This window comes from Bos taurus, chromosome 9 (assembly GCF_002263795.3).
Source record: "Bos taurus isolate L1 Dominette 01449 registration number 42190680 breed Hereford chromosome 9, ARS-UCD2.0, whole genome shotgun sequence".
NCBI lineage: Eukaryota > Metazoa > Chordata > Mammalia > Artiodactyla > Bovidae > Bos > Bos taurus.
This window is the reverse complement of record NC_037336.1, coordinates 41,336,011-41,361,011: the sequence shown is the minus strand read 5'-3', so window position 1 is coordinate 41,361,011 and position 25,001 is coordinate 41,336,011. Positions and strand designations below refer to the sequence as shown.

At 43.2% G+C, this 25,001-nt stretch overlaps 1 protein-coding gene across 2 annotated transcripts in view; it reads left to right on the top strand.

Moving 5' to 3' along the window:
- Nucleotides 1-25,001, top strand: part of ARMC2 (armadillo repeat containing 2) — a 242,905-nt gene that overhangs the window by 78,437 nt on the left and 139,467 nt on the right. For both annotated transcript variants that reach the window (XM_059889700.1, XM_059889698.1), the window contains exon 5: nucleotides 13,181-13,306. The gene's annotated coding sequence lies outside the window, so the exon portion shown is untranslated. The remainder of the gene's footprint in view (nucleotides 1-13,180; nucleotides 13,307-25,001) is intronic.

The window sequence follows — 25,001 nt, the reverse complement described above, 5'->3', positions numbered from 1 at the left end:
GAGAAATATCAATAACTTCAGGTACACAGATGACACCACTCTTATGGCAGAAGGTGAAGAACTAAAGAGCCTTTTGATGAAAGTGAAAGAGGAGAGTGAAAAAGTTGGCTTAAACTTTTTAAGCTTAAAACTAAACATTGGCTAAAACTTAACATTCAGAAAACTAAGATCATGGCATCCTGTTCCATCACTTCATGGCAAATTGATGGGGGGAGGCAATGGAAACAGTGACAGACTTTAGTTTTTTGGGCTCTAAAATTACTGCAAATGGTGACCACAGCCATGAAATTAAAAGATGCTTGCTCGTTGGAAGAAAAGCTATGACAAACCTAGACAACATATTAAAAGGCAGAGATATTACTTTGCCAAGCAAGGTCCAACTAGTCAAAGCTATGGTTTTTTCAATAGTCATGTATGGATGTGAGAGTTGGACTATAAAGAAAGCTGAGCACCGAAGAATTGACACTTTTGAACTGTAGTGTTGGAGAAGACTCTTGAGAGTCCCTTGGACTGGAAGGAGATCCAACCAGTCCATCCTAAAGGAAATCAGTCCTGAATATTCATTGGAAGGACTGATGCTGAAGCTGAAACTCTAATGTTTTGGCCACCTGATGCAAAGATCTGACTCATTGGAAAAGATCCTGATGCTGGGTAAGATTGAAGTGAGGAAGAGAAGGGGACAACAGAGGATGAGATGGTTGGATGACATCTCTGACTCAATGGACATGAGTTTGAGCAAGCTCCGGGAGTTGGTGATGGACAGGGGGAAGCCTGGCATGCTGCAGTCCATGGGGTAGCAAAGAGTCGGACACAACTGAGCGACTGAACTGAACTAAATATATATTATATTTGGTCTTCACCATAATTCTATGAGGAAGGTACTTTTAGCCCCATTTTACAATTGAGGAAAATGAAGCCCAAGGAGTTAGGTGCTCAAGCTTGCACAGCTAGGGCAGTGGTAGAGCTGCAGCCACCAGGAAGCCATCTTCCCTTCAGCATGTGAACGCGGTGAAACGTGAAGGTGCAGGGCTGCCCCCTCTCTTTGCTCAGTGATTCCTAGAGTCATGCTTCTACCCACCAGTCTACTGTAGAAAACGCCTCTAGATATACTGTCAAACGACTGAAATTTAGAAACTTTAGCTCTTGCTTAATTTCAATTGTATACTTACCTTACATTTTACTTACCTGAATTTTATTGGCACTTAGGCAATAGTTCTGCTTCCTCTGCCCTTCCTTCCTTCCTATTTCTTCATGCTTGCTCAGGGCTTGGGCATAAAAAGAGGAGGAAGTGGAAGAGAAGAGATTCTTAGGGAAGCTTGTGTTCTAGGTCAGGAAACAGGCTGCATAAATGTGAAACAACTAGAGATGGACCCAATAATGTTTGGGAACAAGCTGATGAAGTGCAAGCAAGACATCTCCAACTTCTTCCTCACACTCAGCGGGCCTCTAGCCACCTCTCTCCGGTGGAGTTAATACACCGTGTTCCATGCCGTGACCCTCCCAGCCCTTTGCCTGACTGTGCCTGTCCCCCAGCTCTGTTACCCATACCTCATAGGGCCTTTCTGATACAGCAAAAGCCAAAGGACCCTGACTAAGTTTACATTATAAATTTCAAATCGCTTGAGGTAAAATTCCACCTCCCAAGCTGATGGAAGGTACAGTTAGAATGGTAAACTTGCATTAACACATAGACTAATTATTATATTTCTTTAGAGGGGTCTGGAAACATTGGGCCATAAGTGAGCATTCCAGAAGGACCTTCTTAAATTTTTTTTAAAACTTTCTTAAATTTTGACATCATGATTATAAAATAGATTTCTAGTCTCATCCTCTGTACCAGGTGGCATCAGTCAGTTTGTGCTGCCACAGTTGAATGCCATAGACTGGTGTCTTAAACAACAGGAATGTATTTCTCATGGTTCTGGAGGCTGGAAGGTCTGAGATCTGGGTGCCAGCATATTTGGGTTCTGGTGAAAGTCCTCTTCTTGGCTTGGAGATGGCAATCTTCTCACTGTATCCTTGCACAGTGGAAGGAGGAATCTCTGATATCTCTTCTTCTTCCTCTAAGGCCACTAATTCCATCATGAGGGCTCCACCCTCATAACCTTATCTAACCTAATCACCTCCCAAAGGCCCCCACCTCCTAATACCATCTCATTGGGGTGATTAGGGCTTCACCAACTGAATCATGGGGGACTCAGTCATTCAGATTATAACATAGGGGGAGGACCTTTTGGCTCTTCAGAATGAGAACAACCCCCAGGCTCTCTTTTCTCTGGGTCACCTTTCTTCTCCTCTCCCCGCTTACCCCTCTTCCGTGGGCTGGGCCTTCATACTTCTCCTGGTGATTCACTACCATGTGGGACATTCATCTTTAAGATAGGAATAACTGATCCTCAAAAAGTGGCTGCCTTCTACCACTAGTTCATAGACCAAAGAAAGTATCTTGTGTAAATACTTATTCTATAGAAAATTTGAAGAATCTAGCTCAAACAGATACTTTTCCTTAAAATTAATTTTTGCAGTACATGCACAAAACAAAAGAATATGAGGGGCATAACATTCATTCTTTAAAACTCATCAAATGTTATATCCCAAAACAGCTGATGTAAACTAGAAAAAAAAAAACTGGTTATGATATTAAAGGCAAATTCCTCTCATTCTTGTCCCCACACTCCCTATTCCTCCCTGGAGGCCACTGCTGTTAGAGTGGGGTATAGCCTTCCAGAGAGATTCCCTACATGCCTTTATGATCTTTAGTTTATTATTTTATTATTTTTTTTCCTTATGATCTTTAAAAAAAAAAATCCAACGACAGTATTTTGTCCAGTCTGTTCTTCTTGCTTTCATTGCTTAATAACATATTGTGGAGATGATTCCGTGTCACTACAGTCAGTACTATCCCATTCTTTCGATGGGCAGCTCAGTTTCCCCCATGTGTGGGTATAGCATAGTATCTATACCAGTTCTGCCTAAAGAACTTTTAGGTTGTTTGCAGTCTTCTGTTACTTTAAACAATGGTTCTATATAAGCATGCCTGTAGAATAAATCCTTGTAAGTAGACTTATTGGATCAAATGGTATGTACAGTTTAAAAGCTGTGAGATAATCTAAATCTACAAAAAAATGTAAAGAAGAATGTAACTTTTCAGCCAATCTGATCATATGGACCACAGCCTTGTCCAACTCAATGAAACTAAGCAGTGCCATGTAGGGCCACCCAAGACGGAAGGCTCATGGTGGAGAGTTCTGACAAAACGTGGTCCACTGGAGAAGGGAATGGCAAGCCACTTCAGTATTCTTGCCTTGGAAACCCATGAACAGTATGAAAAGGCAAAAAGATAGGACACTGAAAGATGAATGCAGAGTTCCAAAAAATAGCAAGGAGAGATCAGAGCCTTCCTCAGTGATCAGTGCAAAGAAATAGAGGAAAATAATAGAATGGGAAAGACTAGAAATCTCTTCAAGAAAATTAGAGATATCAAGGGAACATTTCATGCAAAGATGGGCTCAATAAAAGACAGAAATGGTATGGACCTAACAGAAGCAGAAGATATTAAGAAGAGGTGGCAAGAATACACAGAAGAACTGTACAAAAAAGATTTTCATGACCCAGATATTCACAATGGTGTGCTCACTCACCTAGAGCCAGACATCCTGGAATGTGAAGTCAAGTGGCCTCAGAAAGCATCACTATGAACAAAGCTAGTGGAGGTGAAGGAATTCCAGTTGAGCTATTTCAAATCCTAAAAGATGCTGCTGTGAAAGTGCTGCACTCAATATGCCAGCAAATTTGGAAAACTCAGCAGTGGTCACAGGACTGGAAAAGGTCAGTTTTCATTCCAATCCCAAAGAAAGGCAATGACAAAAAATGTTCAAACTACCGCACAATTGCTCTCATCTTACATGCTGGCAAAGTAATACTCAAAATTCTCCAAGCCAGGCTTCAGCAATATGTGAACCGTGAACTTCCAGATGTTCAATCTGGATTTAGAAAAGGCAGAGGAACCAGAGATCAAATTGCCAACATCTGCTGGATCATGGAAAAAGCAAGAGAGTTCCAGAAAAACATATTTCTGCTTTATCGACTATGGCAAAGCCTTTGACTGCATGGATCACAATAAACTGTGGAAAATTCTGAAAGAGATGGGAATACCAGACCACCTGACCTGCCTCTTGAGAAACCTATATGCAGGTCAGGAAGCAACAGTTAGAACTGGACATGGAACAACAGACTGGTTCCAAACAGAGAAAGGAGTACATCAAGGCTGTATATTGTCACCCTGCTTATTTAACTTATATGCAGAGTACATCATGAGAAATGCTGGGCTGGAATCAAGCCCAGCTGGAATTGAAGCCAAGCTGGAATCAAGATTGCTGGGAGAAATATCAATAACCTCAGATATGCAGATGACACCACTCTTATGGCAGAAAGTGAAGAACTAAAGAGCCTCTTGATGAAAGTGAAAGAGGAGAGTGAAAAAGTTGGCTTAAAGCTCAACAGTCAGGAAACTAAGATCATGGCCTCTGGTCCTATCAATTCATGGCAAATAGATGAGGAAACAGTGGAAGCAGTGACTGACTTTATTTTGGTAGGCCCCGAAATCACTGAAGATGGTGATTGCAGCCATGAAATTAAAAGATGCTTACTCCTTGGAAGGAAAGTTATGACCAACCTAGACAGCATATTCAAAAGCAGAGATGTTACTTTGCCAACAAAGGTCCATCTAGTCAAAGCTATGGTTTTTCCAGTAGTCGTGTATGGATGTGAGAGTTGGACCATAAAGAAAGGTGAGTGCCAAAGAAATGATGCTTTTGAACTGTGGTGTTGGAGAAGACTCTTGAGAGTCCCTTGGACTGCAAGGAGATCCAACCAGTCCATCCTAAAGGAAATCAGTCCTGGGTGTTCATTGGAAGGACTGATGTTGAAGCTGAAACTCCAATACTTTGGCCACCTCATGTGAAGAGTTGACTCACTGGAAAAGACTCTGATGCTGGGAGGGATTGAGGGCAGGAGGAGAAGGGGACAACAGAGGATGAGATAGTTGGATGGCATCACTGACTAAATGGACATGAGTTTGGGTAAACTCCAGGAGTTGGAGATGGATAGGGAGGCCTGGCATGCTGCAGCCCATGGGGTCACAAAGAGTTGGACATGACTGAGCAACTGAACTAAACTGAACTGAATGTAACTAACTCTGCCCAGCATTATTACATCTCAGCCAGGAAAATCACCTTCTGTTTAGGAAGCAATGAAGTGTATGGTCACTAACTCATATGTTATGTACTAGTGATTTGGAATGAGGATGTTATCTCATTTTGTTTTATGACCTGGAAGCCTGTATCAAGTGTTGCTATGATTGTACATGTGTTGTACCTAGTAGCCTCACCAATGTCCAAAGTGGATTGTATTTCTAACCCATCACCAGTGTGTTGCTTAATATGCTTCTTTGGTGTTCAGTTCAGTTCAGTCGCTCAGTTGTGTTTGACTCTTTGCGACCCCATGAATGGCAGCATGCCAGGCTTCCCTGTTCATCACCAACTCCCGGAGTCCACCCAAACCCATGTCTGTTGAGTCAGTGATGCCATCCAACCATCTTATCCTCTGTCATCCCCTTCTCCTCCTGTCCTCAATCTTTCTCCAAATCAGGGTCTTTTCCAATGAGTCAGCTCTTTGCATCAATCCTGAACATCCAGGACTGATCTGTTTTAGGATGGATTGGTTGGATCTCCTTGCAGTCCAAGGGACTCTCAAGAGTCTTCTCCAACACCATAGTTCAAAAGCAGCAATTTTTCAGTGCTCAGCTTTCTTTATAGTCCAACTCTCATATCCATACATGACCGCTGGAAAAACCATAGCCTTGACTAGAGGACCTTTGTTGGCAAAGTAATGTCTCTGCTTTTGAATATGCTGTCTAGGTTGGTCATAACTTTCCTTCCAAGGAGTAAGCGTCTTTTAATTTCATGGCTGCAATCACCATCTGCAGTGATTTTGGAGCCCAGAAAAAATAAAGTCTTGCTTGCCCCTAAACAGCAAGAAGACTGAGGCCTAGTCTGACAAAGTGTGGGGGCTGGCGAGAGACCTGAATTAGCTAAGAAGTGATTATTTCCCCCACACAGAGTCTACCCCAAGTATCCAGCTGTATGAGTAAATGACTTCATAAGGATTAATTTTATTCTGTATACAATGGAATGAGCTTTTAATTTTATTCTTAGTTTTTGAATTGATTTTGGTTTAATTTCCGTGTAAAAGCATATGTGTAGGAATAATTTCCACTATAGTGTATCATAGACCTCATACCTTCTTCAGGGATTTTAATAATGCTTTTCCGAATAGGAAGTCAGGGTTCTCTCTGTGCCCCATCCCCGGCTCCCACTGTGTTCACTTTCTTGCATGTTGCACATTTAGGATTAAGATTTTTTAGTTTTCCTTCAAACAATGATTTTGCAGTATTAAACACACCTTATAACTTTCGGCCTAGTATTTGTGTAGATGGCTCTCCAGTGCTTTTAAAATTACTTAATTAAAATTCTAGAATGATACAATCCCAGTGGGTTTCATTAGTCTTACTTTTACCTTCCTCATTTAGTTTTCTCTTATAGTATTTTTCTTTGCTAGAATTATTGGAGATGACTACAGCCCAGCAGACTGCTTAACTATTAACTTATTACTTAAGAAAACACTAAAATAATATAAAGTATTCGTTGTAAGCACAAAGATGTTAAACTCAGCTTGATATTGATGTGATGTCTCTCTGCTCCAAGGATGTAGCTAACTTATGCTCAAAAAGCCTTTTGGGAAAGACTTCAGTCTTCTGAGATTTTCTATCCATCTTTTCTTTCTTTCTGTTTTCTTTGAACTGAAATTATTCCATCAGTTAGCCACCGAGTCTGATTTTATAATCTGCTTGCAGTTCAACAGGAGGGAACCAAAGATGTACACACTCTTTTCCGTTTATGCCCGGGATGCAGTAAGATTAGCAGAACACACACATCATTGCCTGGGCATGCAAGTATTGCCATGCACAGGACAGACCTCTGGTGCTTCCACTTTTCTCCCCCTCTTAGTGACAGAAAACCCATTGGACTCCAGCAGTAGTTAAGCTCCGGCAGCCATTGGCCCCAGAACTCTACCTTCTGCCTTTCAGTAGGTAGAGGCCAGCGGGGGAGGTGGCCAATCGGGCGGTCTGTATCCAGGAGAACGTGGCACAGTTAGCTATTTAAATCCATCCAGGATGATGTCAGCAAGCGGAGCTGAAAGGGTTAGGAGCAAGGCTAAAGGAGAGGAGGAATCTTGTCAGGCTGCATTATTTACAGAGACCCGCGCTGAGGCTAAGCAGAGAGCAACACACCCACTACCTGTGCCCTGAGCCAAACTCCTCACGCCTCCAAGCTGCTTCCTCTCAGCCTCGAGAAAGGAGGAATGGCTGCAGAAAATAATTTGACACTAAATGAGACGGGGAGAGCTTAATTCTTACATGATTTTTTTTTTTCAACTGGAAGAGCAGCTTTCTACTTAGATAAAAACGCACAAACCGGCTCTGGTTTGCACATTGCTGGGGTTTTACCGGAAAGCTGTTCCGACTCACACCCGCTGATAAGAGAAAAGCGTTTGTTCCCGCGTCTGGAAGTCTGTGGTCCCAATAACCCAGCGTGAGACTTGCAAAAATGGTTCTCAGCTTAGACGCCGTTTTGCAGCACGAGCAAAATGTTCAGGCTCAGGAAATGATGCTAAAGGCATTTTGAAAAATGTAAGATGGGCCTGACACAGCGCTGGCACAGGATACATGACGGAAGCGGCGTGGTGAGTGGTGATAACGGCCCCTGGGGCCTGGCAGGGAGCTGGTTTCACACTCCAGTTCCAACACGCCCCCTCCCTGCCCCCCACCGGCAACCCCCCTGCAGGAGGAGCCTCATCAGACTTCAGGGTGAGAACGGAAATCTGGCCAAGCCCCTGGGGGACTCGGGCTGAGGGTCAGGCCACAAGGAAGGAGGTGAGGCTCCTGAGAGCACCTCTTGTCAGCCAGGACTTGACAATCTACCTGTGCACACATCATGCAGCTAAAAATTGTGTCTGTTTTAGTTGTTCTAAGCCCTGCTCACTCCTGCTTTTCCAAAGCACCTCCTGTAGACAAGAGGCTTGCAGCGTTTTCCCTTTGGGTCTCCCAGGGAGAGGCCATGCCATGCCACTTACACAGGTGCTCAGTAAGAATTAGATGGAGAAGACACACTGATTACTGCTAATAAGTGGGTAAGTTAATAATGGCGAGATGCCTGTTTCCGGGCAAATCCACCCAGTGCTATGGGACCTGCAGCTGATCTGCTTAAAAGGGTGGCTTTTCTTCCAGATGGCCGTGCCCTTTGTGTCAGGGAAGGGTTTTCCTTCCAAGTCTGGTGCTCCAGAGTTGCAATGCAGATTAGGGAATCCGTTTTAACTTGCCACTCTTGAAAAATAAACATTCTGGGCACAAGAAAGGGAGCTTTTCAACCCCGACAGGATTCTGCATGTTTGAGTACTTGTGGCAAGACCCTCTCTAAGATAATGAGCAAGTGCTCCCAGCACTTGAGCGTTATTCCAGGCTTCCACCCCAGCATTGTTCCGACGGCTCTTTTCTTCAAGATGAACTGTCCTTCGTTAGTAACTGTAGAGCGAGGAGGGGAAACCTTGATGATGATATGAATTCTGAGCAATTATATTTGGTTTGTGTTTCTCTTGCAAAACTCTTCCTTTAAGGCATAAGCAGGGATGTATTAATATCTCTTTGCCATTTTGTTTCCCTAATGTTGTTACTGCTGCTATAATTTTAACAAGTACGAGAAGGCAAACTATATGAAGACCTCTTTACCCAACAAATTCTGCGTGAATTCTGAAGAGGTCAGTGAATTTAAATGACAGAGGAGAATCAGTATAGGTAATGAAATGATGGAGATGAAAGAGAATATAATTCCATGATATTGTAAAATCCACAGACATTATCTCATCTCCTCCAAGCACGCCCAGGCACAAAGAGATAAAAATCTTCATCTCTAGATAGACACGATTCCTGCTTCGAGGTACTCAAAATCTAGTGAAGGAAGCAGATGTGTATACAAGTAACTGTAAGACAAGGCACATATGTGGCAAAAGTGTAAATAAAATGCAACGAGAAAGCTGAAGAAGCAATGATTCATTCCAGGGGTGAGGCCTCTGAGTGGACCTGAGGAATGAGGAGGATTTCAGCATGCAGAATGGGGGATACTGCATGTGAAACTCTGCAACCTTCAAAAAAGAAAACTGAGTCTATATGAAGAAATAGCACAAACTGTCCAATATAGACTACATAAAAAGAGGTCACTCAGCAATGTACTTAGAATTAGGGTTTAAAATATATATATATACATAATATATATGTATATATGTGCTTAGTAGTTGAACATTTAAGCTCTAAGGGAAGACTGGATTAAAATCTAAGCTTAGTACTTTCAGTGGATTGTGTTATTGTTAAAAATATTTTCTGAGCCTTCCTGGGGGAAGGTTATTCTTTTCTGTTCATTGATACCAGGCTGGTCCTGTGACCTGCTTTGGCCAATGAAATGAGAGCAAAATCGAGGTGTGTGTCTTCTGAGTAGATGCTTTAAGAGCCGTCATTGGCTTCATCTGTGTTCTCTTTTCTCTGTATTCCAGTGATCAGCTAAGTACCACATAGAGGTGCTCCTTTGGCTTCAGCCTGGGTCCTGGGATGAAGACAGCAGGGAGCCGAGCCAACTGTGGTTGACATGGCTCATTAGCATAAGCAAGAAACAAACCTTGGTTAGTGTCAGACACTGAGCTATCAAAGATGCTGTTACTATAGCCATCACTCAGTCTGGGTTGACTATAGACATCTGACAACCAATGGGATCTTGTTTAACTTCTTTAAATCTCAGTTTCCTTATCTATGAAATGGGAATAATAATAGCACCTACCTCAGACAGATGATTATGAGTTTAAAAAGAGTTAACTTTAAATCACATTGCATGATATTCAGTTTATGATATGAAGTTACTGTTGCTGCTGCTGCTGCTAAGTCGCTTCAGTCGTGTCTGACTCTGTGCGACCCCAGAGATGGCAGCCCACCAGGCTCCCCTGTCCCTGGGGTTCTCCAGGCAAGAACACTGGAGTGGGTTGCCATTTCCTTCTCCAATGCATGAAAGTGAAAAGTGAAAGTGAAGTCGCTCAGTAGTGTCCGACTCTAGCGACCCCATGGACTGCAGCCTACCAGGCTCCTCCTCCCATGGTATTTTCTAGGCAAAAGTACTGGAGTGGGGTGCCATTGCCTTCTCCGGAAGTTACTGTTAGTTATCTTTAAATACATATAGAAAAATGTCTGGAGGAATATACACCAAACTGTTAAACAACCGTTCTCTCTCAAATGTGAGATTCAAGATGACTTTTATTTTTTTATTTCACTTATTTATTTAATCAAGTTATTTATAATGAGCATACATTATTTTAGTAATCATAAAAACTAGATATTTCTACTTTGGAAAAATGAGCCATAGCACCCTGTACATTTTTTCATCACAGTGATAACTACACCAAACTTGGCCTCTTGAAGGAAAGGACTATGTGCACTGCCCTGTGTGACTGGGGCATGGCCTCCCGGATGCCCCAAGATAAGTGCTCAACACACATTTACACAAGTGTAATTTATCACTGTTCCTTATCTGAATAGCTGGACGGATGGTAGCTAATGACCTATTACTTCTGAGATGAGAAACACAAAAGAAGTATAAGCTCAGAATATGTGCATTCTGAATTTCTCATAGATGTATTAATTGGACACTGGGAATATGCATTTGAAGATCAGAGATGGGGATAAAAAAACTCCTCTAAATAGAGGTGATTAGTCGAATATGTAGGTGTAGAATGAGAACATGGGCTTTTGGGTTCATCCTGATCCCCACTTGTCCCTGCAAGACCAAGTCCAAATATTTCTGCCAACAGCACTCATTCCACAATTATTTATTGAGCACCTACCACATACCAGGCACTAATGGATGGTACGGAGTGAGTAAGAAATGTTCAAATGTCTCTGCCCTGGAGTAGTTTATGTTTTATGGTGAGAGGTAGATAGTACTAATGGTGAAAAACATAAGTAAAATAGAGTATCCTATAGTATTAAAGAGGAAAAACATGGAACGGGAAAGGGAACACTGGGTGTTGCCATTTTCGACAGGGTAAGTCAAGCTAAGCCTTGGTGAGGACATAATATTGGGGCATAAGACCTTAAGGAGGTGCCTGGGAACTCTGACTCCTGGAAGCGTGATCCAGGTAGAGGGAACAGAGAGGGCAGAGGCCTCGAGGTGGGAACACGCTTGTGTGTAGAGGAATAGCAAGGAGGTCAATACGGCAGCATGAGTAAGGGGGCCAGTGGCAGACGAGTTCAGGGAGATGACGAGAGGTAGACAGGAGGTGCTGGCAGATCACATGAGGCCTCATCAGCGGACTATTGGAGGAACTCTGACCTTTATTCTAAGTGACATGGGAAGCTCCTGAAGTTTGATTAGAGGAGTAAGTAACATTATCTGACTTGTGTTTTAAACTAACCGGTCTTGTTCCTGTATTGATAATGGACAGATAAAGGAGAAAGGAGACGCTGGAAGAACGTTAAGGATGTTATGGCAGTAATAGGTGTTGGGCTTTTGGGCTAGAGTGGTGGCAGTGGAGGAGACGAGAAGAGGTTGGATCCTGGATGTATTTTGCAAGTGTAGTCAACATAATATACTTGTGGATTTGATGTGGCATGTGAGAGAACACGACAGAGGATGAGATGGTTGGATGGCATCACTGACTCGATGAACATCTGGGAGACAGTGAAGGACAGGGAAGCCTCGCATGCTGCAGTCCATGGGGTCACAAAGAGTCAGACACGACTGAGTGACTTAACTAACTAACTGAGAGAGAGAGAGAAGCAAGGATAGCACCATGGTTTGGGGCATAAGCAAGAGGATGGAGCTGCTGAGAGGGGAAGATTTCAAGAGAGTGGTTTTGGGTAGGAATTTAGGAGATCAGTTTTAGACATGCTAATCTTGAGATGCCTTTAGATACCCAAGTGCTTAGATATCCAGTAGGTGGTTGGCTATGAGATACTGGAGTTCAGGGAAGTGACCCAGGACGAATACATACATGGGTGAGTTCTCAGCAGATCAGTTGCACTTTGATTGTGAGAATGGATGAGATCACATAGGAGAAAGTGCAGGGAGAAAAGGGGGCTGGAGCCTGAGCCCTGGAGCCCCTCACACTTTACAGTAGGGGAGAAGACCGACCAGCAAAGGAGCATGAATGAGTGGTTGGCAAGGGAGGAGGCAAAGCAGGAGTGAGCTGTGTCCCAGAGTGTTTCCAGGGAGAGGACCTACTACAACAGGGCTAAGGGCATTGAGGAATAAGACCCATCCATTGGATTTGGCCGGGTCAAGTCACAGGTGACCAGACAAGAATGTGGTGGTGGGAGGGGGGTGGGGCGGGGGTTGACTGAAGGAGGTTCAAAAGAGAGGAATCAGAGTGTAAACAACTGATGGAGAGAATTTAGCTGCAAAGGAGAGTAGGAGGCATGGAGCTGGAGAGAAAGATGAGTCCAGAAAAGTATTTTCTTTCTTTTCTCTTTTTTAAGGTGGGAGAAATGGCAGTGGTTCGTATCCCCCAGCACCCAGCCCATCACACTCATTCGATAAGCATTTGTTGAACTGAAATGAGCAGATCTAAGGAAAAGACATGGACAAATATGAGTCATCCCTGAATGCTGTCAAATAAGTGAAATGAGAAGAAATTCCAATGCTTCTTATAAGAGAGTGAATGTTAGCACTTGGAGACTGTGGTCATGGGAATTCGTTTACCATCTTCCTGTACTTAAGACACTGCTTTTTAACACAGGGTCAAGATCTACGTTTAAGTAGAAACTTTGGGTTGATATTTTTTAGTGCCCACAAATATAGAGAAGAAAATAGCAGTGACCCGTATTTCCATTATGCAGAATTAATTACTATTAACAATGTGGGCATATTTGTTTCCAGCCTTTTCATTCAGTACTCAGTTTTTAAAACCTACACTGTGGAATTATGTGAAAAAAAATATGATGTATGTCACTGTGTGTGTGCACCATATGAACTCACACACACATACTTGCTCAAACAGTTGTGGCTTTTTGCTTGCTCTTTCCCAGAGTTTCCAAATTGGAAGGTGCTGTGTTACAAACTGCTCTGGCAATAATGGAATCACGAAGCAGTGATGTCACATGTATGGATACAGAATGCATTGGCCAAATAATACATTTTTAAGCATAAAAACTGTAAGTAACCTGTACACACAGGAAAAAATTCTAACGTGACCCTTCTGGTCTACAGTCCTCCAGTTTTTCTCTCCAGACACAACTAGCATTGCCAGTTCCTTGTGAATGCTTCCAGAAATCGTATTTGCATATGCAAATGTATATTTTCTATTTTCTTACACAGATGGTAGCATATTGTGTATATGGTTTAGTACTTAGGCACAGGGTTTTGAAAATTTTGGAAGAGCTTCTTGATAATAAGTCTTCTTTCTTTTTTTAATTTCAGTTTTGTTGAGGTATAGTTGACATACAAAAATAGTAAGCTTTCTGCATGTGCAAATTAGCAATCATGCTCTTCCCTCTTGCCTGGTCTCAGACAATTAACTTGGGAGGGGGGGTCAAAAAATGTTCTACACTAGCTAGACAAGTCCCTTCAGATCATATGACTCCACGTCAGTACCACACGGTTCTCATTCTCTCTGGTTGAACTTACTTCAAAGCTCACAAGAAAACCCTTTATATTTTTGGTAACTAAACCAAAGTCCTGTAGAATACAACAAAACCAAACAGAGGGAAATTGGGTCTCAGCTTGAAATACAGCTGGGCAAGCCCACATTTAGTTGCTGGAATAACAACCAACCGGGAGAGTCCAACTAAATTTAGCTTGGACCCTCAAACACTGTTCAGCTCCAAGATCAACATCCCCCATTCCCCACACGGAGAACTCTACCCATCTCTGAAACTGGTAGAGGAGAAGAAACAACCCTGCTCGTCCAAAATGCTGACTTTGCAAAGATGACCTAGTCGCACTGGTATGATTTAATTGGCTGTAAAAGGTTTGATTTATAGCCAATCAATAGGCAAACAGTGTGATTTGTTGCTGGGGCAGTATAGAGCACAGGGACCAGGGTGACGCCGAACAGTGGGAAAGGTTAATTAACACTGTGAAGTTCATTTAAAATTTTCTTTAGGAAGGCGAGAAGAGCAAACTAGAACTATAAATGCGTCTCATGCTGCAGGCTGGCCTGAAGGAAAACAGAAGGTGAGCAGGTCAGCTCCACTAGTCCTTCCTATGTGGCCTCCTCACATGCCCTCTCTGGACCCCAGGGGAGGATTGCCAAGGACAGAGAGCCCCACGCTGGGACTCAGTCTGGGCCTTACGATGAGGTCAGCGTCAGTTTCCTGGTTTGTTCAAGTGGCAACGTTGGCATAGATGAACCCCCTCAGGCCTGGAATTCTTGGTGATTTGGGCCTCCTACAACTACCTGCCTAGCAGCCCAGCCAGAGCTCTCTACACCCTCTACCCTCACGCTCTGGAAACCCAAGTAGAGAGGGACACACTGGGCCTGGTGCCTCAAGATGTGTTAAGCATATAACTTGATAAGAGGGGAGCATTAGGACCCTGAGAGAGCCCTGCATCCACCCCGATCCTGAAGACGGCAGGGCTCTGGCGCCCCGGAAGGCCTGACAGCCCACACAGAATCCCAGGTGGGCACCAGATCTCCTCTAGGAGAAACACGTGATGTACTTTATGGAGAATAAATGAGACGAGGTTGCCAAGTGTAGCCTAGGCATGACTGCAGTGAGGAGCAGGACTTCTGATGGGCTCACAGAGCTCACGAGTGCAACTTAATATCTGTCGTGGTCCTGGTGAGGCCCCTACCCACTGGACGGTGGTGAAGAGAAGCCAGATTGAGTCTAATCAGTTTAGACTTTGATGCAATGATTACTACACTCTCTTTAGGGCGACGTGTCTCCATGTTGCTCAATCTGTCAAGCTCCCACCCCTATCCCTGTTCTCTGCTCCTCTCTTAGAAGGACGGGTGGCAGCAGAGTTCTTTTAAGATCTCATGACAGTTGGGAGTGAGACGGGCCCCTAGTCTCGTGCTGGTTCATGTGTGTGTACACTCTCTGTGATCCCTAAGCTGTGGTCAGGCTGGTTTGGTGTTTTACTGGTCTCAGTTCCCTATGAATTCCTGCTGTGTTCTTTCTCAGCCTATTTGTAGACCCGTGGCCCCTCCCTGTGGATGTGATGACTCTCCATCATCACAGACCCCCCTGAATCCCTGCCACTCTCTCCCCAGGGCCCTGGCCAAGCTACCACCCACAGCAGCAAATTGGGGGCCACACTGGGGCCCTAGCAGCTCTCCTGGCTTGGAGTGGGGGGCAAAAAGGTGTTTCAGAAGCAAGCTTGACCCTCTCTCTGCCTGTGCCTTTAGCGTCTTGGAGGTGGAGTACAGGGGTAGACCTCCCCCGCCACCCCCTAGACAGCATGCTGCTTCTTCAGGCCCTGGCACAAATAGGGGCGGTCCCCATGGTGTGAACCGTGATTCCATAGTCTCACAGGCCCGCCTCAGCCTCAGCTTTGTACTCAGTGGTGGTGTGGCTTGGGGCAGGGCCTTGACCGCTGCCTAACCAGGAGGAGGATACCCGCCTCAGAGGATGTGCTGACAGTCGATGAGATTTTCTGTAAAGCAAACAACTCTTTTCTGAGGGAGGATCCTAGTGTGTAGAGGACAGAAGTGTCCTTTGCTAATGAAGCAGAAGTGGTAGGATTCCTCCCTGAGAATTCTCACCCAGACCCTGGCCCTTCCCCATGCAGTGCTGGATCCAGGCCTGTGCCCGGTTTCTGCTTTTTCTGAGTCTGTTTATCAATGTTTCAGTGACTGAAATACCACTCTCTGATTTGACCAACAAGTCATTTTTAAAAATAGCAATTTTGGGAACTTCCCTGATGGTCTAATTGTTAGGACTCGGTGCTTTTACTGTTGTGGCCTGGGTTCAGTTCCTGGTCAGGAGGCACAGTGGGGCCAGGAAAAAAAGGGGAATATCTAAAAAAGCTGAATTCCTAGGAACAGAGAGTTTATGTTAGTTGCTCAGCCATGTCTGACTCTTTGTGACTGCGTGGACTGCCAGGATCTTCTGTCCATGGGATTCTTCTTCTCCAGGGGATTTTCCCAACCCAGGGATTGAACTTGGGTCTCCTGTATTGCAGGCAGATTCTTTACTGGCTGACCCACCAGGGAAGCCCAGATATTATGTTACCTCAGTTATCAAATTTCCTGGAGATGAAGTCAATCTATACATTTATTGGTTGACATTACAATAAAGGGGGTCGTTTCTTCTCTGGGCTAGGGGGCAGCTTGTGGAGGCAGGGCTGAATGCACCCAGAAATTTCATGTCATCTGCAAACAGGGAACTGGTTATGGTGCCTCTCTCAGGAAAATGACGAAGAAATTTGAAATCAACCTGCAGGCCAAGTGCATTTGCTTCTTCTTTGGCAAAACCAAAGTGAAGAGATGAGCTGAGGGGCCCTGGGGCTGTGGTACCTGGACCAGCACAGTCACATATGCTGTAACTGTGCAATCTGCCATCAGATGACTGAAGAGGATGAAGGGCCTACTGGAAACGTTGATACCTGCAATAAGTGGGTGAATTTACGTAACCAAGAAGAGAAAGTTTGTGTGACCCGGCACTTCTCCCCTAGGCCAAACCCGGGCACAGCATATGCTGTCTTGGGCCCACTGAGGGTAACAGGGTGACTCCCCAAAGTCAAGATGCCTTCCAGGTCCATCTTCTATCACAGAGTCTCCACTTAACAAGCTTTTTTTTTTCTCTCTCTCTCTCCTTCTCCATAGCTCACCTCTGGTCAATGTCCAGTTCCCTGTAACAGCTTTTGGCTATAGTGAAGGTTAAGGTAATCAGTCTTTTCACAGAAAGTGCTACCCTGCCAATCTTTCATTTCAAGACTTCTGTCATTAACTGGAATGAAAAGCTGTCTCTCTCTTTAACAGGATTTCAGGTCTCTGTAGATAGGGGAGGAGATGTCCATTCATTCTTAGGACAATGGTCCTGGGTTAGTAGGTGCTCCTGGAATTGTCCCAGGCCTGGTGGTGATAGGGTGGCCTTTAGGGAACCCTGGATAGTGAGCCAGAACCTGAGAGTCCTCTGCTTCCTCCAGCTTGGGAGGTCCAGCAGGATGGGGCCTGGCCCTGAGAGAGTCAGTGAGACGGGGAACCTGGGCCTCTTTGCCAGCCTCTCGTGTTCATTCCCTCCCTAAAGACAGCCCCACCTCCTTTCCATCTTTCCCCATCTGTCCATGTCTTGTCTACTTTAACCCCAAGACTCCTGCTGCTGCTACATCGCTTCAGTCGTGTCCGACTCTGTGTGACCCCATAGACGGCAGCCCATCAGGCTCCTCTGTCCCTGGGATTCTCCAGGCAAGAACACTGGAGTGGGTTGCCATGTCCTTCTCCGACCTGAGACTCCTAGACACATACATTCTCATATAAGTGACAGCATTTTCAGTCATATTTAATGATTTCTTGCTACTAACCTTCCTGGCCTTATTTCGTATACCTTACCTCCTCTTCTCCCCCGATTTCATTTTTCCCTCTACTAATAAAATGTCTGCCAAGGAAATGCCATTGGAACCATCCTTTTTGTTAATAGAGGTATTATTTTCTAGAAAGGCCACGAGGTATTTTGGGGACATAAAATGCCACATCAATAATATGACTAGAGCAGAAGGGTTGACTTGAGAATAAGAACCCCAAAGAGAAATTAGAAACATATTGTTTCCCTAGCTTCAGGGGCTGGAGCAGTGAAGGAAGCAATTTAATTAGAGGGCCATTCCTGATGGGGAATTCGGTCATGTCAGGAAAGTTGCAAGTTAGGGGGGAAATTTGGTAAAGTCAAAGGAAGCTTACTGTGTAACAATACTATTACAGTGTCTGCACTATTCTCGGAGGTGAACCCAGGTAGCTGAAATGAGAGCAGACAGGTTAAAATGTCAGGATGTTGAGCTACGGGGAACTGCCCTCCCATACGTGTCGTCTGACTTCTGGTTACTTCTCTCCATGATTCAAGTTACGAAGGTAATTTGTTGAATCCAAACAAGGCCATGGTAGGTCAAGAACAGGCTGGCTTGGTATCAGTTTGCTGGAGTGTGAGTTGGGACTTGTGCTTTTCATTCTACTTCTTTTTTTAAAAAAGTTTTATGTTTTTGTCCTAAGCCACCACAAAATCTAATCTGGAGGTATGTGGTATCTAAATAAAATGAGATTAAAATGTCCTTGCTCTCATATTCTCCAGCTGTAAATTCTTTCGTACCCACATCCCATCCCCCTTACTGCAAAACTGAGGACAAAAGCCTTGAGCCTGAGTTCCAGGATCCATATGGTGGGTCTGAGTGGGCCTCACTGGTTCTTCTCACTGTTCCCCACAACCCCCTCCCATCTTCCATGAAGCCAGCGCCCATCTTGCTTGCCAAGACCCTCTCCTACATTCACAATGCGTGTTCTTCATCATGGCACCGCTCTCATTTTGTCCAGCAATATATGGATTTACTTATCTTTCTATTTCCCCACACATACTATCTCCCAACCCCCATGTCATAGGGTCTCAGAGGGCAAGAACTGGGGTTATTTATCTCTGCAATCCCTTGGTTCAGTCACCAAGTCATGTTGGACCCTTTGTGACCCCATGGACTGTAGCCCACTTGGCTCCTCTGTCCTTGGGATTTCCTAGGCAAGAACAGTGGAGTGGGTTGCTATTTCCTTCACTAGAGGCAATCCCCTGGGTGCTGTGAATAGTATCTTGAAAGTAGTTAAGATGATAGATATATGTTGGTTAGTGGTGGGCCAGAAATATTTTATTAAGGACATTAAGAAGATGGTTGTACCTAAAAACCAATCATGGGAGTTATCTGTGCTAATTGTTTGAGCCAGAGACAGTAGGAATTCCACAGCCTACCATGTAAGCCCACTTTTAAACTGAATCACTTTCAGAACAAAGCTTTCATTGTTTTAAACTGAAGGACAATGCTTCTGCAAATTTTAAAATTTTTCTCTAATTTCAACTTCCACTAAGTTAGAAAAAACCTAGTTGACCCTTCATAAGCTTGGAGAGAGATATTAAGTAAGATTTTTTTTTTTTTTTTCAGAAAGGCTAGTAAGCAATTGGGTCTCAATAGGAAGGAATCAAAAAGAAGAAAAAGACTTGGCTTTGAGATGGGCACATACAAAAACTGTTTTCCTACTTAAAAGCAAGACTCATGCCTTGCTCAATAACTCATTTGACAACGGACACCAAACAGCTCTAACTCTTCTTGCCAAATAATGATGTGCACTCTGGCTATTAAAAGACAATCTAAAGAGGCCTTATTTATTTATTTCCCCCACCTTACTCCCCAAAGGAATTGAGTCAACTTTATACAAATGCACAATATATCAAACTAAGAACAAACAGAGAGAGGACAAAAGGAAAATAAAAGTGGAATAGTAAGATAGACAAGGATAAAGTTAGGATGCAGAAATACATGTCAGAAATTCTTGAACTTTTGAGTTTGGACTGAGTTTCCTGGGGAAGCAGGCAAAGAAGAGAACACAATGGACAGGTTTCACAGTGTGGTTAAAATCAAGGCCTGCTTCCTCAGTGTCTGCATACTGGATACTGCACCCCACCTCTCTATGGCTTTCTTTGGGGTTAGTCATTCTGGTGTCCACCGTCGTATGCCACATGGGTTTGAAACCACAGGATAGGGAGGAGCCCTCAGTTTAGCCTGTGGATCAGCTGTCTGTAAGCACAATGCCCATTCATTTCAAGAGTCCACCCAGTGAGGATGAGAAAGATAAATCAGAAGGAGATGAACTCATTCTCTGCGCTGGCATCGCATGCAGGGTTTTCAGTGGTGATCAGACTTATGAGGGTTGTCTCCAAAAAGACCCCAGAAAAGTTCAAAGAGGCAAAAGAGTCTTTAACATCTTCTTGACAATTAACATCTTTCCTCTTTCTGCCCTCCAGAAGCCATGATATTCTCTGCTGCCTAAAGGCCCTGCTTTCCCCAGAGTCCCCTGCCAAGTACCCTGGCTTCACAACTGCCTCTCTTTCTTTTCCAAAGGGAAAAAAGAAAGATGACACACTTCTCTCTCAGATAGCCATTAGGAGGAAAGTCACGCAAGTAAAATAATTAATACATTGATGTGCATGACGGATATATACACCACCCAGGAATAGGTTGTATTTTTTTAAGAGTGACTTTTTAACCCACTTAAAACTCTAATTAACTGACGAGAGGGTGATTGATTAACAGATTGTGCGTGCAAAGCAGAGCTAGAGCTTTTGAAACAATGACACCTTCTTTATATGTCTTGCATGCCTTTAGTGACCATTTCATCATCCATCAAAAGCAAAGGATTTAGCAGCTTGAGCGCCAACTTCTAAAAACTGACTACTGTTGCCCTAATGATACGTGAAACATGTTGGAGTCACTTAAGAAGTTACCTCACTATGCTTGTCTTAATCGATAAAGGGGAATAACAATAGAAGTTACTTCAGGGAATTTGGACATGAACGTAATAGGAGCACTTTTTCTTCCCTCTTTTCCTATTAGTCACCCTCCCTCCCTCATCCCTTCGTCAAATGTAAACCAGAAAAACAACTGGTTTCATGCTTGAAATTGTATGTCCTCAAAAGCCATCTTCTTCCCACCCTGCCTGAAGTTGCTTTGTTTCTGGACAGTATACAGTGTCTGCTCATTACCACTCTACTGTCCCACTTCCACGCACATCTCTCTGATTGTTATTGTCCCATAATTGAGGCTATAAGCCTGGTGGTTGGCTAGTTATGCCAAGGGACTACCTGTGGAGGACTCACTGCTAACACTCAAGAGGTAGATGGGCATGGCCCACCTGCCCTGGACTGCTTTGTCCTACATCAGTTGTCAGTCAGGGCAGAACTGTCAGCAGCAATCATCAAGGGACAACACCTTGTGGATGGAGATACATGTGCGTGGGGGCGAGGGGTGTATGTGTATGTGTGTGTGCTAAGTCACTTCAGTAATGTTCCACTCTTTGCAACCCTATGGACTGAAGCCTGCCAGGCTTCTCTGTCTATGGGATTTTCCAGGCAAGAATACTGGAGTGGGTTGCTATGCCCTCCTCCAGGGGATCTTCCCAACCCAGGATGGAATCTGTATCTCTTACATCTCCTGCTTTGGCAGGTGGGTTTTTTACAACTAGCACCACCTGGGAAGCCCATTATGTGTATAGATATGTGTGTGTGTGTGTGTGTGTGTGTGTGTATTCATTCTGTGCAATTTTTTGTATTGAGGCCCACACTGTGCTTTACTTTTCAATATGTATAGCTAGGTTCGTTATGAACATCTGGGTTAATTTTTAGTTTCTCAAGAAATAATTTCCAATATTTTTAATATATTTTAAAATAATAGCTAATAGTAACAGAGTATTTTGGTTGGGCAAACCTTCCCAAATTTGGGGAAATTTTTAATAAAAATGACTATTAGAAAACACCAAAGAATAACCAAAAACTGAGAGAAACTAGACAAGAACCTACCCGGATGAGATTTGCTTTTGCAGCAGCTTTTTGCTTTTGATAACTTCCCAACCTCTGGACAGCTTAGAGGCAGCAAAAATCCACAGTCTTGCTGGGTTAGAGAGTCAGATGCAGAGTTTGGTATAGGATGCTATCATATATCCATCAGAATGGCTAAAATTTAAAAGATTTATAAAGCTAAATGTTAATGAGAATATAGAGTAACTGGAATTCTCATATGTTGCTGTATGTAGTCGGATATATCAGTTCAGTTTAGTTCAGTTCAGTCACTCAGTCGTGTCCGACTCTTTGCGACCCCATGAACTGCAGCACGCCAGGCCTCCCTGTCCATCACCAACTCCCGGAGTTCACTCAGACTCACGTCCATCGAGTCAGTGATGCCATCCAGCCATCTCATCCTCTGTCGTCCCCTTCTCCTCCTGCCCCCCAATCCCTCCCAGCATCAGAGTCTTTTCCAATGAGTCAACTCTTCCCTTGAGGTAGCCAAGTACTGGAGTTTCAGTTTTAGCATCATTCCTTCCAAAGAACACCCAGGACTGATCTCCTTCAGAATGGACTGGTTGGATCTCCTTGCAGTCCAAGGGACTCTCAAGAGTCTTCTCCAACACCACAGTTCAAAAGCATCAATTCTTTGGCACTCAGCTTTCTTCACAGTCCAACTCTCGCATCCATACATGACCACAGGAAAAACCATAGCCTTGACTAGATGGACCTTTGTTGGCAAAGTAATGTCTTTGCTTTTGAATATGTTATCTGGTTGGTCATAACTTTTCTTCCAAGGAGTAAGTGTCTTTTAATTTCATGGCTGTGGTCACCATCTGTAGTGATTTTGGAGCCCCAAAAAATAAAGTCTGACACTGTTTCCACTGTTTTCCCATCTATTTCCCATGAAGTGATGGGATCAGATGCCATGATCTTCGTTTTCTGAATGTTGAGCTTTAAGCCAACTTTTTCACTCTCCACTTTCACTTTCATCAAGAGGCTGTTTAGTTCCTCTTCACTTTCTGCCATAAGGGTGGTATCATCTGCATATCTGAGGTTATTGATTTTTCTCCCTGCAATCTTGATTCCAGCTTGTGCTTCTTCCAGCCCAGTGTTGCTCATGATGTACTCTGCATATAAGTTAAATAAGCAGGGTGACAATATACAGCCTTGATGTACTCCTTTTCCTATTTGGAACCAGTCTGTTGTTCTGTGTCCAGTTCTAACTGTTGCTTCCTGACCTGCATACAGATTTCTCAAGGGGCAGGTCAGGTGGTCTGGTATTCCCATCTCTTTCAGAATTTTCCACAGTTTATTGTGATCCACACAGTCAAAGGCTTTGGCACAGTCAATAAAACAGAAGTAGATGTTTTTCTGGAACTCTCTTGCTTTTTCCATGATCCAGCGGATGTTGGCAATTTGATCTCTGGTTCCTCTGCCTTTTCTAAAACCAGCTTGAACATCTGGAAGTTGATATATGTGGGACTTAAAAATGGTACAACCATTTTGGAAAACGGCTTGACAGTATCTTACCACTAATATCGAGTTATACTTGGACTTAGCGATTTCATTCCTAGGTATTTATCTAAGAGAAATGAAAACACACACACAAACAAAACAGTTGTTCGAGACTGTTCATAGCAGTTTTTTTTTTTTTTCACAATAGCCAAAAGCTGGCATCCCAGGTGGTGCTAGTGGTAAAGAACCTGCTTGCCAATGTAGAAGATGCAAGAGATGTGGGTTCGATCCCTGGGTTGGGAAGATCCCCTGGAGTAGGAAATGACAACCCACTCCAGTATTCTTGCCTGGAGAATCCCATGGCCAGAGGAGCCTGGGGGCTACTGTCTGTAGGGGCAAAGGATTGGACACAACTGAAGTGAAGCAAGCAAGCAGAAGATGGAGGCAACTCACTGTCCATCACCCAGATAGTAAGATACCATCTAACAGTGGTTCTTCCACTGTAAGAGCCAGTGTTCTCACAATGGGATACCATACAGCAATAAACAAGAAGGAATTACTCAGCAAAATGGATGAGTCTCACAAATAGTATGCTGAATAATAGAAGGCAGATCCAAAGGAGTATCGTTTCATTTATGTGAAGCTCTAGAGCAGGCAAAAATAATCACAAGTTAAAAAATAAAAACAGTGGCTTGTCTCTGAATGGGGGATGAGTAACAGGAGATACAAGGAACTTTCTGGGGAGATGACAATGTTCCATATTGTGATAGGGATGTAAATTATGTGTGAGTATTCATTTGCCACAATTGTACAGTGAAAAATTGTATATTTTAGTGTGTAGAAATTACCTAAAAGAATGAATGATAATAATTGTAATTAAGTATGTATGTGGGCAGTGGAAAAACAGATGAAACAAAGATGGCAGAATATTAACAGCTGTTTAATATTAAATGGTACCAAGCTGGAGGTTGGGTACATGGGAGCTCATTTTCTGTTCACTTTGTATATGTTGGAAATTTTACAAAATAGAAGTTTAAAAATTTAATAGTATACAATTCCTTTTGACTACAGCAAGACCCACTGAACATTATCTAGTATTTTTAACTAGCTGGAGGTTAAAACGAGAAGTTAAGTGGCTTTGCTCATGAATGTGTTTCTCTTTATTTCTTGGATCATTTTCATTTGTTTCAGAGTTCAAAAATAGAACAGAGGTCATCACGGAGTGCGGTCTCAGTATTAAACTTTATTACTAACATTTCCTCAGAGAGCAGACGAAAGAAGGCTAATTTTATCAGAAAATTAACTGCTCATGTTAGCAAGTTGTATAAGAATATATTTGATAAACTCCAGCATTAAATTGGCTGATTTTTTAAAAAATTCTGCTAAATTATACACTTAAAATGGTTAGGATACTATGTGCTTATACCACAATTAAAAAATTTTTATGTAAGCAAAAATGTTCCACATGAAGAGATAAAATGGTTTTCTTTTTCCTCCACATCCTCAATATTTATTTCTCTTGCCCTTGGATGTCACATGGTACTCATTACAGTTCCGGGAAGTGAAATACTTTTTAAAATATTTCAAATAATTATCCTCAAGTTCCCAACAAGCAAAGATCCAGGATACCAATATTCCCTGAAATTTATAAACAGAAATGCTTCATGAACCAGTTCTTCATGTGTAAACTTCGTGATGAGTTTAATTTTAGCAGCTTGTTTATATCAACCTTTTTATTTCATAATTTAAACTCCCAATTTGGGGGTGGAGGGCCAGAAGAAGAAGAAATAGGATTGCTTTCATGTATAAAGAACATCTCAGTATAAATTCACTGAAGCAATCCTTAGAGGAAAAGATGGCATTGTAGAACTGACTTTTCATAACGTTTTAATTTGGAAGTTCTTCAAGAGTATAAGCTTTC